Here is a 17,589-nt window from a genome sequence, read left to right on the forward strand (position 1 = left end):
TGGGTAGCTGTTAACAACTCTATATAGGCATTGGCTGGTTTTCTAAAGATAATTTAGATTGAATAATTTTATCATAATTTTTTTTTTTTTTTTTTTGGTAAACATGTTCTTGCAATAAAAATGTGCATAACTTCAAATTTTGTTTAGTTATTTTTGCAGTCGATTAATCGTGATTAAAATTTTTAATCATGTGACAGCCCTAATTTAGTCATTTCGTTATTCCATCAGTAAAATTTCACAAATCTTTTATTTGCCCTTTTCAGCAGCACCTATTTTGAAATATTCTGTTGTTTATTTATTAAGATGATTTTAACATCATATTTTTACATTTTGGTTACATTCATGACAGAAGCAGTAGTTACTGGTTACACACGATTCATCAGTTCACAAGTTTAATGTCAAACACAGTTGTGGACAATTTCGTATCTCCAGTTCATCTCACTTGCACGTCTTTGTTCTGTGGGAGGAAACCCACGCAGACATGTGGAGAACATGCAAACTCTACACAGAAAGGACCTGGACCGCCTCACCTGGGGATCGAACCCAGGACCTTCTTGCTGTGAGGTGACAGTGCTACACACTGAGCCACCATGCTGCCCAGTTCTTCCTCGGCCTTTGTCTCGTTTGGTTGCGGGGTTGGCTCTTGGCAGATCATGATCCGCATTGATTTGGCACAATTTTTACCCCGGAAGACCTTCCCGACACAACCCTCCCTATTTATCCGGGCTTGGGACCAGCACTACAATGCACTGGTTTGTGCATTCTAGCGGCTAGGTATCTATAGGACAATTCAGTGTCTCCAATTAACCTGACTGCATGTTTTTGGACTGTGGGTGGAAACCGGAGCTCCTGGAGGAAACCCACAAAGACAAACCCACGGAAAGAACATGCAAACTCTGGACCCAGGACCTTCTTGCTGTGAGGTGACCGTGCTACCCCCAGTGCTAGCCACCGTGCCGCCCAATTCCTAGGGTCTGACCTATGTAGACTTAATAAGTCAAACCTTTGATCATAATGTTGGATTTTCACAAAACTTGATCGCTTGAGTCTGCCAATAAAGAAAGTAAAATGTGGTGTGTGTTTTTTCAACATGCAATAAAAAATCTAAATACTCTGAACTTTACTTTATTCACTTGGATTCAGTGTAAGACTGGATGAATCAGTAGATGTGGAGTGCGTAGATATGGAGGGCTGACTGTAATAAAATAAATTTATTAGACTTTAAACTTCGATATGTTAACGTTGAACTTTTACTTCCACTTTGCCAGCCTGTCAGTAATTATTAGAGTATAATACAACTCTCTGTGTTCTCTCTTACCCCTTTTCCACCGATGCAGATCCGGCTCCGTTCCGGTTCGCGAACTACCACCAAAAAAAAGAGATTCCAGACAGTGAACTAGCATCTAATCTGGCACCACAGAATACTTGGTTTTTCAGCGCGAACCGTAATGTCATCTGTGGGCGTGTCACAGTGTTGAGGTTTGGGTGCTTTCACGAAAAGCTGCTAAACCGTGGTTGCGCTGCACTTTCATCTTTGAAAGTTCACCTGATTACATTTTGAGCCAGTTTGCAGCTGATATTCGCTGATATTTTCAAAGAGATGAACTGTGTGATATGACGTGGTAAAAGTGACCTGGACAATATAAACGCTTAACATAAAAAATTAAGCTTAACGTGGCTTGTTGTACTAAAACAATGATGAATTTGGGCAGTACAGAGCACTTATAACCCGTAATAACGGAGAGAAATTGAGTGTTTCTGTGTTGCATTTTTAGTACATTCAGCCACGTTATAATCTACACACTCCACCAACATGTTACTACTCTTTACTTTCATTGTGTAACGCCCACCGTTGATGACGCAGGCTTGGTTCCTAAAAACTGGTGGAAACGCGGGTCGGTTCTCTACAAAACACCAAGGTTCAAAGAAACCTAAATGGAACCGGTTCAAGAACCAGGGTTCTTTTGGTGGAAAAGGGGCCTGCCCTGCTATTTTATGGCTAATAAACAGTCGATATGAAGGCAAATTTCTTACATGGTAAATGGGGTGTTTCTAAATGATTATTCCACAGGGCAAATGTACTGTGAGTCAGGCAGTCACCAGATCTCATCATTGACATTTTGAATAGTACTGTATTCTCTACCAACATCATCAAAACACTAAATAAGGATAAAAGCTTTTGAAGAAGGGGTGTTCCATCCCTCCAGTAGAGTTTTAGAGACTTTTATAATACATATCAAGGTGCATGGAAGCTGTTCAGATGACTGGTGGCAACCAGACACTTTTCTACAACACTTCATGTCATATTTTCTCTGATTCTGCATGATTTTAGTATAAATGGAATGTTTGTGGTTTTGTTCCAAACATTTAAAATGATTTACACTATAACTGCTGCCTTCAAACAAGACTACAACTAAGGGAGAAGAAATGGCCCATCATGCTTCCTCCACAAATAGGAAACATTTATGCACTGCCTCCCATCAGCAGGAAAAGTGATGTTTGTAAGTATTTGATATGATGAGTGACTTTCTCTACAGAACCAGTTTCCTTTATTCTTAATCACACAGGTAAGCTTACAAAATGCAGGTAGCGGAATCTAGTGCTTGTACCTTTACAGATCATTTACGGATTCCCTGGTGTCTTCTCCTGGTGGTGGGAATTGTCTGCCACTGCTGCTGCACCCCCTTCAGATAAATGTGCCACACTGACAGCTGGCAAAGGAAGGCAAGTTTTGCCTGCAGCAACACTAAAGTGAGCATCTAAGAAAAATGACTTGTTTACTTTGTTTGAACCATGGTAGCTTGCGCCCTGGGGACCACTGGAAAGGGGAACGGAGATTGAAGAAGTGCACAAGTTTTCTTTGCGCATCTTTTGATTTGCAACTCAGTGACAAAGAGACAGATGAATAACATGTCACTTCTCCTCCCCTTCTTTTTTCTACCCCTCGCTGTCAAATAATTCATGGAGTCTGTTTAACTTTAGTCAGCATGGTAGATTGGACCTGACGTACCGACTGCAATATTGTGTTTCCATTTCTTTTCACATTTGGCTTCTTGTTTTCTTTTCTATGCCTTCTTCATTTTAATTTAATTGGGCAACAGATGTAAATGCGCACAGGCTGGAGATGAGTGAAAAGAGTCAGACGGAGAAAAGTGAATTTTAAATCCAAGTCAAAATGAGGAACCAGTGTTTTGTGACTCAGGTCGAGTGAGAAAGTGTCCCATCCAATTAGCTTTGCGCTATAAGAAACAGTGAGATTATTTGGAGAGACAGGCGGACGCGTACATCTGCTGTTTTCAGTTTCATCCTGCTAGACTATTTTCTGAGCAAAGAGGCTTTTGAAACTAGTGAAGAGTTCAGCTAATGAAGTGCAGTGATTGGACGATGATGGCAGCTAAGCTTTGTGATTTATGCTACTTATCCACAAAGTTTCAGAGTTTCTAAACTGATAGTAGTAAAAAGTGACAGACTGAAAGAAGTGAGATTTTTTATTAACAAATGGCTCTGACCACTTTCACAATGTAATGATGGTATTATTTCTGAAAACACCTTTTTACCATACTTACATTTTTCCACTAACCAGGACGGACGGATGGATGGAAGGAATTTAATCTGCTATGGAAACAACAAGAAGAATTTCAAGTGTAAATCAGTGCTGAACTTCAGATTTTATTACTGTGAATGCAGTGGAGAAAACCAACAGTGATGTCAAATGCCCACTGTTGAATCTGATAGACACCACAAAGCATTTATATTACAACAATTGACATACACCGATCAGTCATAACATTAAAACCACCTCCTTGTTTCTACACTCACTGTCCATTTTATCAGCTCCACTTACCATATAGAATCACTTTGTAGTTCTACAATTACTGACTGTAGTCCATCTGTTTCTCTGCATGCTTTGTTAGCCCCGTTTCATCCTGTTCTTCAATGATCAGGACTCTCCCAGGACCACCACAGAGTAGGTATTATTTAGGTGGTGGATCATTCTCAGCACTGCAGTGACACTGACATGGTGGTGGTGTGTTAGTGTGTTTTGTGCTGGTATGAGTGGATAAGACACAGCATCACTGCTGGAGTTTTTAAACACCTCACTGTCCATGCTGTACTGAGAATAGTCCACCAACCAAAAATATCCAGTCAACAGCGCCCCATGGGCAGCGTCCTGTGAGCACTGATGAAGGTCTAGAAGATGACCAACTCAAACAGCAGCAATAGATGAGCGATCTTCTCTGACTTTACATCTACAAGGTGGACCAACTAGGTAGGACTGTGTAATAGAGTGGACTGTGAGTGGACACGGTATTTAAAAACTCCAGCAGCACTGCTGTGTCTGATCCACTGATACCAGCACAACACACACTAACACACCACCACCATGTCAGTGTCACTGCAGTGCTGAGAATGATCCACCACCTAAATAATATCTGCTCTGTGGTGGTCCTGTGGTGGTTCTGACCATTGCAGAACAGGGTGAAAGCAGGTTAAAAAGGTATGTAGAGAAATAGATGGACTACATAAGTAAGGTAAGTGGAGCTGATAAAATGGACAGTGAGTGTAGAAACAAGGAGGTGGTTTTAATGTTATGGCTGATCGGTGACTGCAAATATAATCCTTTGTAGGTTGTTTTAATACATTCACTGATCTGAATCATTCCATTCCAGTCAAAATCTGGAATCCTGATTGGGTTTTCTAGCATGTTGCTTCATTATCTTACTAATTATCTGTCCTTGCTAATTACACAGGTGCTCCTAATTACCAGCAAATTATTTAAGCCCACACTGCAGCACTGTGTCCTTGCTATATTGTACAGTGGTAGTAACAGATTTTAAGGTTAAAAGCTAGTTTCTAACTGTGTATCAGTGAGGAAGCTCTAAACTTTAAGACACATTGCTTCAACTTAAGAGTAATCTAAAAGTTTAAGTGTTTAAAGAAAGCTCATAAAGCACAAGACAACTCTGATCAAACATCAGCTGAAAGTCTAACAGTGTTATAGGGTTATGTCTAATGATTTTTGAATAGGATATAGTGTTTATACCTGGGGTATTACTGGTATTGTTTAGCTGCTTCTGTAAAAACACAGACTATCTTTAATGTAATTATTATAAAGTGGTTCTTCAGATGGTTTAATTGGTATCTTTTGTTAAGTGGAGCCACTTATGCTTAAACCTAAGGCCTCATTGGAAGCACATGTATGCCAGTCTGGTTAACTGAAAAACTGGAGGTTGTCAAACGGTATATTCTAAATAATAGAGGAAAGTCTGAATCCCTGCAAAACTATCTTTTTTATTCATGTACAGGTGTTTGGAATACCAATTAAATGCATCAATACCTGCATGTTCTAAATATCCCATAGGGGTGGCACGGTGGCTCGGTGGGTAGCACGGTCACCTCGCAGCAAAAAGGTCCTCGGTTCGATTCCCAGGTGGAGTGGTTTGGGTCCTTTCTGGGTAGAGTTGGCATGTTCTCCCCATGTCTGTGTGGGTTTCCTCTGGAGCTCCGGTTTCCTCCGACAGTACAAAGACGTGCAAGTGAGGTGAAGTGGAGATACTGATGAATCTTGAGTAACTGGTAACGACCTGTCCTGTCATGAATGTAACCAGGCGGCACTGTGGCTCGGTGGGTAGCACTGTCTCCTCACAGCAAGAAGGTCTTGGGTTCGATCCCCAGGTGGGGCTGGCTGGGTCCTTTCTGTGTGGAGTTTCCTCCTGGAGCTCCGGTTTCCTCCCACAGTCCAAAGACATGCAAGTGAGGTGAATTGGAGACACAAAATTGTCCATGACTGTGTTCGATATAACCTTGTGAACTGATGAATCTTGTGTAACTACTGTTTCTGTCATGAATGTAAAACACATGATGTTAAAATCCTAATAAATAAATATCATATAGTGTGCTGTAATTCATCACAAATGTCTATGTAGGTGAGAAAGATTCATTTAAAAATGTAATCACAATATTTCTAATGAAGGACCTTTAATAAGCAGGTTTAAAGGCCCACACCTTTACCAACAGTCTAGGGTTCTCTCTAAATCTGACTGTGCTAATAGACAGATAAATACATCTGTGATTCTATAGCAGCTAAAGCTTTCAAATAACATCAACCAAAATGTACAGTATGTAGCCTCCCTGTTGCCCACTCGCAGCTAAGGTCATGCTGCTGTTTGACACGTCCTGATTGGGTTTTATTTAACCGCTGTGTGTGCAGCACACTGTAATTACTCCAAAATAAATGAACCCGCTTGCCAAGTTTCCTTGGGGCAAAAACAAGGACTGACTCAGGACTCTTTAGAGAGTTCATTTCGAGTGGTACCTGCCTGGCCTTTAGTTCATTACTGCACTGCTACTGACCTGAACTACAGCTTCAGTAATGGAAAATAAATTCAAACATCATTTAAACTCCTGATGGTTCACACTTACACTAATCAAAAGTGTCTGATTACTAGCTGGACTAAGTTTGAGTTCATGATGAGATTAACAGTACACAGCATCAGTTTTACAGATACAAAGTGCATATTTTAAGATTTAATTCCCATAAAATCAAAATAACCCACTTGTTCATGGTGGTGTTAACCCTGTTGTCATCCCATGTTGTCAACATTCTGAACCTGAAATCGCAAAGACAGCCATGATATTAAAACCACCTCCTTGTTTCTACACGCACTGTCAATTTTATCAGCTCCACTTACCATATAGAAGCACTGACCACCATGTCAGTGTCACTGCAGTGCTGAGAATGATCCACCACTCAAATAATACCTGCTCTGTGGTGGTCCTGTGGGGGTCCTGACCATTGAAGAACAGCATGAAAGGGGGCTAACAAAGCATGCAGATGGACTACAGTCAGTAATTGTAGAACTACAAAGTGCTTCTATATGGTAAGTGGAGCTGATAAAATGGACAGTGAGTGTAGAAACAAGGAGGTGGTTTGAATGTTATGGTTGATCGGTGTATAGTATAGTATAGTAATAAGTTAGTATAGTAATAATTAACTCAACCCTTTGGTGAACTCTTAAACTGGAAATTTACCAGAAGCTCAGAGAATGTTAATGTTACGCAAGATGTCTTGAATGGACATATTTTTGGGAGGTAGGTGGACTCTAGAATACCAGAAAGGAACCCACACAGACAATAATATAAACCCAGATTTACAAGACACTTGTGCTGTGCATTACTAACACTACCTGCTGCACTAGTGTATGTTTTCGAGCACTTTAATGGAGGTCAGTGGATTTCAGATATAATGCTAATGTAAGGAGCCACAAGTAGACACATTTTCTATGGTGTTACTGAAGCTTTAGTTCTTTCTGGATGCACCGATGGGTGAAAAAAAAAGAAGTCTGGAGACTCTGTCACTAAGTCATGGCATCTTTGACATGCAGTGATGGTCCAACATAAGCTTAACACTTCCAGCTGTGCATTAAAAATCGCTCATGTCTCTCTGTGGACAGCTGGTAGTGCAGGCCTTAAAGTGCTCCTCCTCATCTCCTCACACCATGTTCTTTTCCCCAGCCGCCATCACAGTCTTTCTCTCCATATACCACTCTTAGCCAGCGACAAACTCCAGTCAGGGGAAGAATCCATTTACAATGTGGGCTTTGGAGCAGCTCCCTGACAATGCATGGCAGATTAGAGCGACATCTGTGATGAATCTTTCATAAACGCTTTCCCCGGCACCGATGCTTCTCTCCCAGCTCGAGAGCGCTTGTTCCAATGTCATCTCGACGGGTCCTCCGACAGCAAGGAGAATGACACACAGCCTGCAGAGTGGGACATTAAAATTAATTCAGGACTTACACACACAGTTTCGGGAGTAGCAGCGGTCGCTCACACAAACTCCTTCTGGTTGGAAACTGTAGCGACGTGCATGGTCGCAACCTCGACCTAGCGTCAAATTCACTCTTCATTTCTTGTCCTCATCAATTCTTCAATTGCTTCCGATGCATGCTGCTCATTTGTGCAGCTTTATATGTAATGCCAGTAAAAAGCAAATCAAAGATGTACATACATGAATATATCAGAGAAAGTTGACTTGTTTGACATTATTCTGTTTGAAATGCACTTGTGTTGCTGCTTTCAGGATATGAAGGAAAAAGCGGCAAGACACAAAACTAGACGCTTGTCTGCTTGCACATACGCCACAGCCGATTTCTACTTACTACATCCCACACCAGCAGTCATATCAACTGTCAGCAGTCATACAAGTATGTAACAAGTAGCAATATTATTTGTCCAGTTTCTGCAACTACAAGACTAGCGTTTTCGCTATGTGGACACTATTTCCAATTCAATTCAGTCTTTTCAGCCAGGCAAATTCCAAATATGTGTATATACACTGATCAGACATAGCATTAAATTCTTGTTTCTACACTCACTGTACATTTTATCAGCTCCACTTACCATATAGAAGTACTTTGTAGTTCTACAATTACTGACTAGTCCATCTATTTCTCTACATGCTTTGTTAGCCCCCTTTTATGCTGTTCTTCAATGGTCAGGACCCCACAGGACCACTACAGAGCAGGTATTATTTGGGTGGTGGATCATTCTCAGCACTGCAGTGACACTGACATGGTGGTGGTGTGTTGGTGTGTGTTGTCACTGTCACTGCTGGACTGAGAATAGTCCACCAACCAAAAACATCCAGCCAACAGCGCCCCGTGGGCAGCGTCCTGTGACCACTGATGAAGGTCTAGAAGATGACCAACTCAAACAGCAGCAATAGATGAGCGATCGTCTCTGACTTTACATCTACAAGGTGGACCAACTAGGTAGGAGTGTCTAATAGAGTGGACAGTGAGTGGACACGGTATTTAAAAACTCCAGCAATGCTGCTGTGTTTGATCCACTCATACCAGCACAACACACACTAACACACCACCACCATGTCAGTGTCACTGCAGTGCTGAGAATGATCCACCACCTAAATAATACTTGCTCTGTGGTGGTTCTCTGGGGGTCCCGACCATTGCAGAACAGGGTTAAAGCAGGCTAAAAACGTATGTAGAGAAACAGATGGACTACAGTCAGTAATTGTAGAACTACAAAGTGATTCTATATGGTAAGTGGAGCTGATAAAATAGACAGTGAGTGTAGAAACAAGGAGGTGGTCATAATGTTATGGCTGATCATTGTAATTATATACACAGCCTGTTTCCAGAAAAGTTGGGACATATTGTAAAATTAATACACTAAACTACATAAAAATAATGTCATTTGTTTATTATCTTACACAGGCTTTATTTAAATAGTTTGTTTGTTTATTGGGATTTTAACGTCATGTTTTACACTTTGGTTACATTCATGACAGGAACGGTAGTTACTCATTACACAAGGTTCATCAGTTCACAAGGTTATATCAAACACAGTCATGGACAATTTAGTATCTCCAATTCCCCTCACCTGCATGTCTTTGTACTGTGGGAGGAAACTGGAGCACCCGAAGGAAACCCACGCAGACACGGGGAGAACATGCAAACTCCACACAGAAAGGACCCAGACCGCCCCACCTCGGGATCAAACCCAGGACCTTCCAGCTGTGAGGCGACAGTGATACCCACTTAGCCACCGTGCCGCCCGCTTTATTTAAATCAGTGGTCCCCAACCACCGGGCTGCGGACCAGTACCGGTCCATGGGTCAATAACATATTAAGAAATATATAAATAATATTAAAATATATATGACTCGGTACAACACAAAATAAGCTAAAGTTATATGAAATATACTGTAGAGCATCGGCTGATTTTTAATGCGCTGTAGCCATATGACCAGTTAATTGGATTTTTGTATGAAAAAGCAGGTATACAGGTGTTCCTAACAAAGTGGTCAGTGTTTTTCTAACACTGCCACTTTCCAACAAAGATTCCAGCAGATTGGTCTTAGACAGCAAATAAATGTGTGAACGTATTTCTTTAAGTCGCTCTTAATAACAGTATCAGCAAATTTTGTAGCGTACTGTAGCCATTTCACAAAATTTAATGGATTTCTGTATAAAGAAGCAGGTATACAGGTGTTCCTAATGAAGTGGTCAGTGTTTTTCTAATGTGGCCACTTTCTAACAAAGATAACCCTGCGTTAGGACACCTAACATGACCCAAAATTATAGGACTGAAAATTTCTGTCTGTTCTGTCTTCATGTGCATTCATAAATCAGGAAGTCCTAATTAATATTAAACCAAGTCCATCTTACTGTAAAAAGCCCTACCAGGATTGGCACTCACAGATCCACACACAGAGGCGTCCAGTTTGCTTGTGTTAGCCATTTTGATGGGTTTTATGCATTAGACTGGCTTTACAACTTCAAGCACTAAATCACATCCTCTATTGTCCATTTTCAAGTTGGAAGAAAAAAGAATCAGACAGAACTTGATGCAAATCTTTCTGAATATCAATTATTAATCATGTTCCATTTCGACTGAAGACAGACCAAAACTCAAACACTCACTTGTCTCTTTAAATCAGCCGAACTGTCGCTTTTCTTGCTGTGTTTACTAAATAAGAGACTGAAAATGAGACCTGGTCCCAGAAGATGGCCCTCTTGTTTAAATATGAATAATAAATGCATATTAGATAAATAATTCTGCAGGATAAATTATTGATGTGAAGAAATGTTTTACTGATTTGTGAAACCTTGAAACTGGAATAATGTTAGCAGGTGTCACGTCAACACTGATGCACTTTCAAACATCTGACGGATCGAGTGGGTTGGTAACCTCTCAGGACTCCTGACCCCGGGTTCAGGACATGTTGTAGGTGATTTATTAAGTTGATAACTTTTCTGGCAGTATGTGTCTGAAGTTTTTAGCTGAAAGATAAAGAGCTAACAACAGTTACACAAACTTCACCAGTCTCTAGAGCAGTGGAATAGAACTGGTAACTATTTTTGTCTGTTGCTTTAAGTCTACGAGGCACAACAGAAATACACAAGGGGTTGGAAACAGTGAGATGGGAGGAGTAGTAATAAGTCGTGTCTAAGAGACTGAGAGAGCTTTTGGTCTGGATTTAGCGCCATCTGATTTTTACTCAAAGAAGCTTTAAGGGGAAGAAGATTTTCATGTGATGATGTGAAAGCAGCGGTGCATCAGTGGCTACACGCTTAACCAAAAACATTTTTTGCTAATGGCATTAAAAAGTTGGTACTTTTTGAAGAACCCAAAAACGTTGGGAGAGTTTGTCAAATGCAATAAAAATGATAATCTGTGCTGTTCAGGTGGCGCAGCGGTAAAACACACTAGCACACCAGAGCTGGAATTTTGAATACATCGTATCGAATCTCAGCTCTGCCATCTGGCTGGGCGGCTACATGAACAACGATTGGCTGTTGTTCACAGGGTGGGATAAGCCGGACCAGGGTTCCTCATAACTGGTGCAAATACGACCTCTGCTGGCTAATTGATGATGCCTGCACAAAAGTTGGGGAATAATGCTGTTTAGGGTGTGGCTCTCCGTACACAAGGCTGATCTGTGCAGTCTCATCTCATGCGGGTGAAAATATGCAGTTGGTACTGAGCACGTGTCGGAGGGGGCTTGTGTCAGTTGCGAAGCTCCTAAGTCAGCAGTAGAGGGTTGTGTTGGTAGCAGTAAATCAGAGTAATTGGATATGATTAGATTAGAGAAAAATTGGGTGGGAAATTTTGAGAAAAAAAATAAGAATCTGTGATTTTATGATTCTGCTGGAGTTTTTAAACACCTCACTGTCACTGCTGGACTGAGAATAGACCACCAACCAAAAATATCCAAGGTGGACCAACTAGGTAGGAGTGTCTAATAGAGTGGACAGTGAGTGGACATGGTATTTCCAGCAACGCTGCTGTCTCTGATCCACTTATACCAGCACAACACACACTAACACACCACCACCATGTCAGTGTCACTGCAGTGCTGAGAATGATCCACCACCCAAATAATACCTACTTTGTGGTGGTCCTGGGAGAGTCCTGACCATTAAACAAGAGCATGAAAGGGGGCTGACAAAGCATGCAGAGAAACAGATGGACTACAGTCAGTAATTGTAGAACTACAAAGTGCTTCTATATGGTAAGTGGAGCTGATAAAATGGACAGTGAGTGTAGAAACAAGGAGGTGGTTTTAATGTTATGGCTGATCAGTGTATCTATATATACCATAAAAAGGTTGATCAGTGCCACTTTAAAAGAATGATTCAGCACAGAGAAAGGTCTCTCATTTGCTCTTTCACTGCACATAGGCAGGAAATTTGCTAATGTTCTATTAGAACAAGTAATTTGGTGTAGTAAACTAGTTCTTTAGAGTTTTTCTGCACCGTCGGAGAGAAGCACATGAAAACAAATGATTATTACAGTAATAGCACTGTGAGCTCAAAAGCTGCTTCACAACTAATGTTCACCAATGTTGCTAAAGCAACACCTTACAATTCGGACCTCTTATTGACTTTGTTATAACCAGAGGGCATTTTCCTCTTAGAGAAGAAAAACCCTACGACCTATGTGACAAAAAAAAGGTTTCACTTGCCTGAGCAGCAGATCTAAAGGTGGCCAGACTCATCCCTAATAACGTCATTTAGAATTCACCGTCTCAAAATAGGCTAATGCTTTTTCGCCTGCAGGCTCTATATACCTGAACAGAAAACTCTCTTTAGCTCAGAATCCATTAAGGAGGAACACTGAGCCCTGTTAGTGCCATGTGAGATGGAAGAGATGGAAAGAGAAAAGCCAGGGAGAGGGAGGTAGAGCTAAAAAGATGTTGACGTCTACCTGGGGGTGACGACAGTGTCCCGCCAGCTATGACAGCTTGTTAAGGACACTACATTGTTGCTGAAAGTTCCAGGTTCGCTTACATTACAGCACATTTCACCTTATCGCCTTCAGCTGCCTTGCAAAGCTAAATCACACTCATATCTACACACAGTACAGAGACATCGAGACAGAGTAGACAAAACAAAGACTAGTTAGGTAAAAGTTAAACAATAAGCATGCACTCAAATATGGTCTGATTTATTGCTCTGTGTAAAAAAATTGGCACAGTGGGTAGCACTGTCACTTCACTGCGAGAGGGACCTGAGTTTAATTCCCCAGCCAGGCAGCCAGGGTGCTTTTCTATGAGTTTGCATGTTCTCCCTGTGTCCATGTGGGTTTCCTCCAGGTAATCACTGTCTGTTCCCGCAAGTCCATAGACTTGCACTCTGCACAGGTGCTTCTCTATCTGCCAATCAGTGTCCTTACACAGCGTTTTACCCATAGTCCGGTCATCCCGCCCTAGCAGAACCATGTCTGCTGCAGGCACTGCCAATTATGCCCGCTAGATGGCACGCAGGCGACCGGTGGCAATGCCGAGTTTCGAACCAAGGAGTTCAGAATCTCGGCACTGGTGTGATAGCGGAATATCCTGCTATGTACTAGTACCCTGTTCAGGATGTATTCCTAAATTCCACCAAGCTTTTCCAGGTGGTGCCATTTCCACCATGATAAAACTATAATAATGAAGGCTTTCAATGTAAGAGGCATTACATGGCCAAAAGTATGTGAACACCTCTTCATATTGTTGAGTTTAGGCATTTTTGTCAATTGCTCCCAGTTATATAAAATCATTTATAAAAAATAAATGTGATGTTCCCAACTTTATCTGGTCAGAGTCATGGTGGTTCTGGCACCACCTCAAAACAGAGATTAAAGTGGTAATCAACCCTAAAAAAGCACAGAGCAACACATACTGGCATATACACTTTCACATTCACTTACTCATTCAGAGTTAGAGGCTGATTACAATGCCAGTCCACCTTCTGCAGGTCTTTTGGGAGGTAGGAGGTAAATACTAAGCAAAGGAAATCCATGCAAACATGGTGAGAACAAGGTGAAGTCCTTACAGCCTTCTTACACACCATAGGTGAGGCTAAACCTCCTAAAGATTCATTTGGCTGTGCGCCACCCAATAACACTGTAAAGTTTACGTTTCATCACTGTTAAGCTCTCTAAGTTTTAATATAAACAAAACTTTTTAAATTGGTAGAAGTTGCCAAAATACATTCATTCATTCATTGTCTTATCCAGTTAGGGTCGCGGGGGGTGCTGGAGCCTATCCCAGCTTTTCAATGGGTGCAAAGCACACAGTAACACCCTGGACGGGGCGCCAGTTCATCGCAGGGCAGAAAAACATACATACACACACACACATTCACTTATTGGGCAATTAAGTGTCTCCAATTAACCTGACTGCATGTATTTGGACTGTGGGAGGAAACCGAAGCTCCCGGAGGAAACCCACACAGACACGGGGAGAACATGCAAACTCCACACAGAAAGGACCCAGACTGCCCCACCTGGGGATCGAACCCAGGACCTTCTTGGTGTGAGGTGACAGTGCTACTTGCTTAGCCACCATGCCGCCCTGCCAAAATACAGTAGGTCTGAATTTGTACATTAGAATGACATTATATTTATACAGTATATTGTACATATAGAAGAGGCATGAGAAACTAGCATGATGATACACTTAAAAACCATTTTCTGAATTCTCAGAATTTCTACCTACATATGAAGTCCTGTTACTTGTGCTAAAATGACTTTTAGAATAATAATAATAATAATAATAATAATAATATATGACTCTATATTTATGATAATATTGGCACAACCTCAGTTTTTCAAAACAATGCACAGAACAATGAGGCTTTATATCAAACTTCTCTCCCACACTAGAAAAAGTCAGAAGTTTGTAACATATATCCAAAACAATTCAATGATACAGAAAAGGTCTGCACTGCAGGTTTTGGGTTTATTTGTGGATAAATAGGGGAGTGGTAGGCACGGTGGTTAAGTGGGTAGCACTGTCGCCTCACAGCCAGAAGGTCCCCAGGTGGAGCGGTCCTTTCTTTGTGGAGTTTGCATGTTCTCCCCATGTCCGCATGGGTTTCCTCCAGGAGCTCTGGTTTCCTCCCACAGTCCAAAAACATGCAAGTAAGGTGAACTAGAGATACTAAATTGTCCATGACTGTGTTTGATATAAACTTGTGAACTGATGAATCTTGTGTGGTGAGTGGCTACCGTTCCTGTCATGACTGTAACCAAAGTGTAAAACATGACGTTAAAATCCTAATAAACAAACAAACAAACTAGTAATCATAAGGTTGCCAGTTTAAGCTTTACCTTCACCACCACTGTTGGGCCCCTGAGCAAGGCCCCTAACCCTCGTCTGTTAAATGCTGAAAGTGTAAATTTAAAAAAAAAATGGGCTTCTGTGGAAATTACACTATACAATCCTGACCTCTAGTGGTACATAAGGATACATACACGGGGATCTTCTTTTACACAGTTTATTTAGTAAAATACAATAAAAACAAATAACTGATAGTATGCTATTTAACCTTTACTTAACTGACAAAAGTACAAAGAAATGTTTAGACTGACCAACCTGATTGTGTTGGTTTGTTTGTTTATTAGGATTTTAACGTCATGTTTTACACTTTGGTTACATTCATGACAGGAACGGTAGTTACTCATTACACAAGATTCATCAGTTCACAAGGTTATATCCAACACAGTCATGGACAATTTAGTGTCTCCAATTCACCTCACCTGCGTGTCTTTGGACTGTGGGAGGAAACCAGAGCACCCAGAGGAAATGGGGAGAACATGCAAACTCCACACAGAAAGGACCCGAACCGCCCCACCTGGGAATCGAACCCAGGACCTTCTTGCTGTGACGTGACAGTGCTACCCACTTAGCCACCGTGCCGCCCAACTTGGTTGTGTAAAAAGCAGGATCCACTAAAGGCTCATGTGGTTGTAGCAAAAATCATGAGAAATTGTCAGTCAGTTCATTTCTTAAAGCAAGCTTGGATAAGGTAGCGTTGTTACCATGCACGCCCTTGTAATTCACAAGAGCAATTCCTAAATAAAGGTGTTACTGTCCCACAGCCATCTCCAAAATATATTTTACATCATTCACTGATAAATAATTGCATGTTACTGTAACTACTGTAACTGGGAATACAGTCAAACAAAAACAATGAAGTTAATGAAACTTGAATATCTCATCTTTTTAATGTTTAAATACAGGTCAGAGTGAACTTACCTTACAAGTTACTGCATGTCTAGGGCTTTTCTAAATTCTCCGGAAAATGTGCTTAATTTCATGCCAGTCATTAAATTAGACTAATAAATCAAATGATAGAATAAATGGAAGCTACAATACACAACACAGCTACCTTAACAGATAAAAGTAAACCTCTAGAACCACTAGAACATCCAACGACAATGCGAGGCTTCATGTTCTGTCTCAAATAAGAAAATTCTTTCCAGTGTTTTAACACCCCGACTCCTCTGCGTCCTCAGAATTGCTTGTGAGTTTTCCAAACTAATTTACCTTAGTTGTGTTTTTAGCTGCTTTATGCTTCAACATCTTGGACATTTTGACTAAATGATTGCTAACTGAATTGCTGTAGGATAGCTAGGACCAACTCATAGTACAAATTAACCAGTAAACGTGAGGCACTTAAATGCTACGCGAATTAAAAACATTAAATTGATAATCACAAACCTTCCTTAAAGTTTGAATTTCATGGCCGTTCAGGTGGCACAGTGGTAAAACACACTAGCACACCAGAGCTGACCTTTTAAACTCGTTTGTTCAAAACTCAGCTCTGCCATCCGTCAGGGCTGGGCGGCTACATAAACAACGTTTGGCTGTTGTTCATACAGGGTAGGGAAAAGCCGGATAGGGACCTTATAACTGATGCAGTTACGACCTCTGCTGGCTGATTGATGGTGTCTGCACAGGGACGAGGAATAATGCTGATCAGGGTGTGGCTCTCCATGCACAAAGCTGATCTGCATATGAACTCACCTCGTGCAGGTGAAAAGATGTAGTCGGCTACTGCACACGTGTCGGAGGGGGCATGTGTTAGTTCGCTCTCCTCAATCTGGGTGGTAATCGAAATCAGTAGAGAGAAAGCATTACGCAAATTGGACATGCTAAAAATCTGAAGAAAAAGCATTAAAAAAGTTTGAATTTCACAGCAAATTACATATTACACAGGAGGCGGCTCATTTCACGGTTCGTGACACAATTTTCACGGCCGTGTATTAGGCAGGGCTTTACGCATGTTGCATACTGTCTCAACTTTTTTGGAATTGAGCTTTATATCTACATGCAGCATTTTACACAAGTCTACAACACAATAAGTGGTAATCAGAAACGCACAGCAGACACATAAACTTGGTCACCATTTGTCCCTGCAGACCCTCCGTCCTGGAGCAATGCCTGAGGCAGCCTGGCTCCATGCCCGACGATAGGCATCTGAGGCAGACCGACCTCTCTGCCTCTCCTCCCAGCTTCATGCACTTCTGGGCCCGATAGCATATTTTCATCCAACCTTGTTCAAAACAACTCTCCGAGGCCTCGGGGCCTCCCTTCCGATGGGCTGCAGGCGATGGAGGGATCAAGTTCAGGTCACAGGGTTCGGGGCGCCTAGAGACGCTCCATCAAGGCCCGTTGGTTGACGTCTCTCAGGGTGAACAGGTCTGTTTGTATTAGAGGCCTCCACTGTTCCGAATAGATTTACAGAGGAGACTGTTGGAGGCGAGCCAGAAACAAATGGTGTAGAGTTGGCA

Source organism: Trichomycterus rosablanca, chromosome 5 (genome assembly GCF_030014385.1).
Source record: "Trichomycterus rosablanca isolate fTriRos1 chromosome 5, fTriRos1.hap1, whole genome shotgun sequence".
NCBI lineage: Eukaryota > Metazoa > Chordata > Actinopteri > Siluriformes > Trichomycteridae > Trichomycterus > Trichomycterus rosablanca.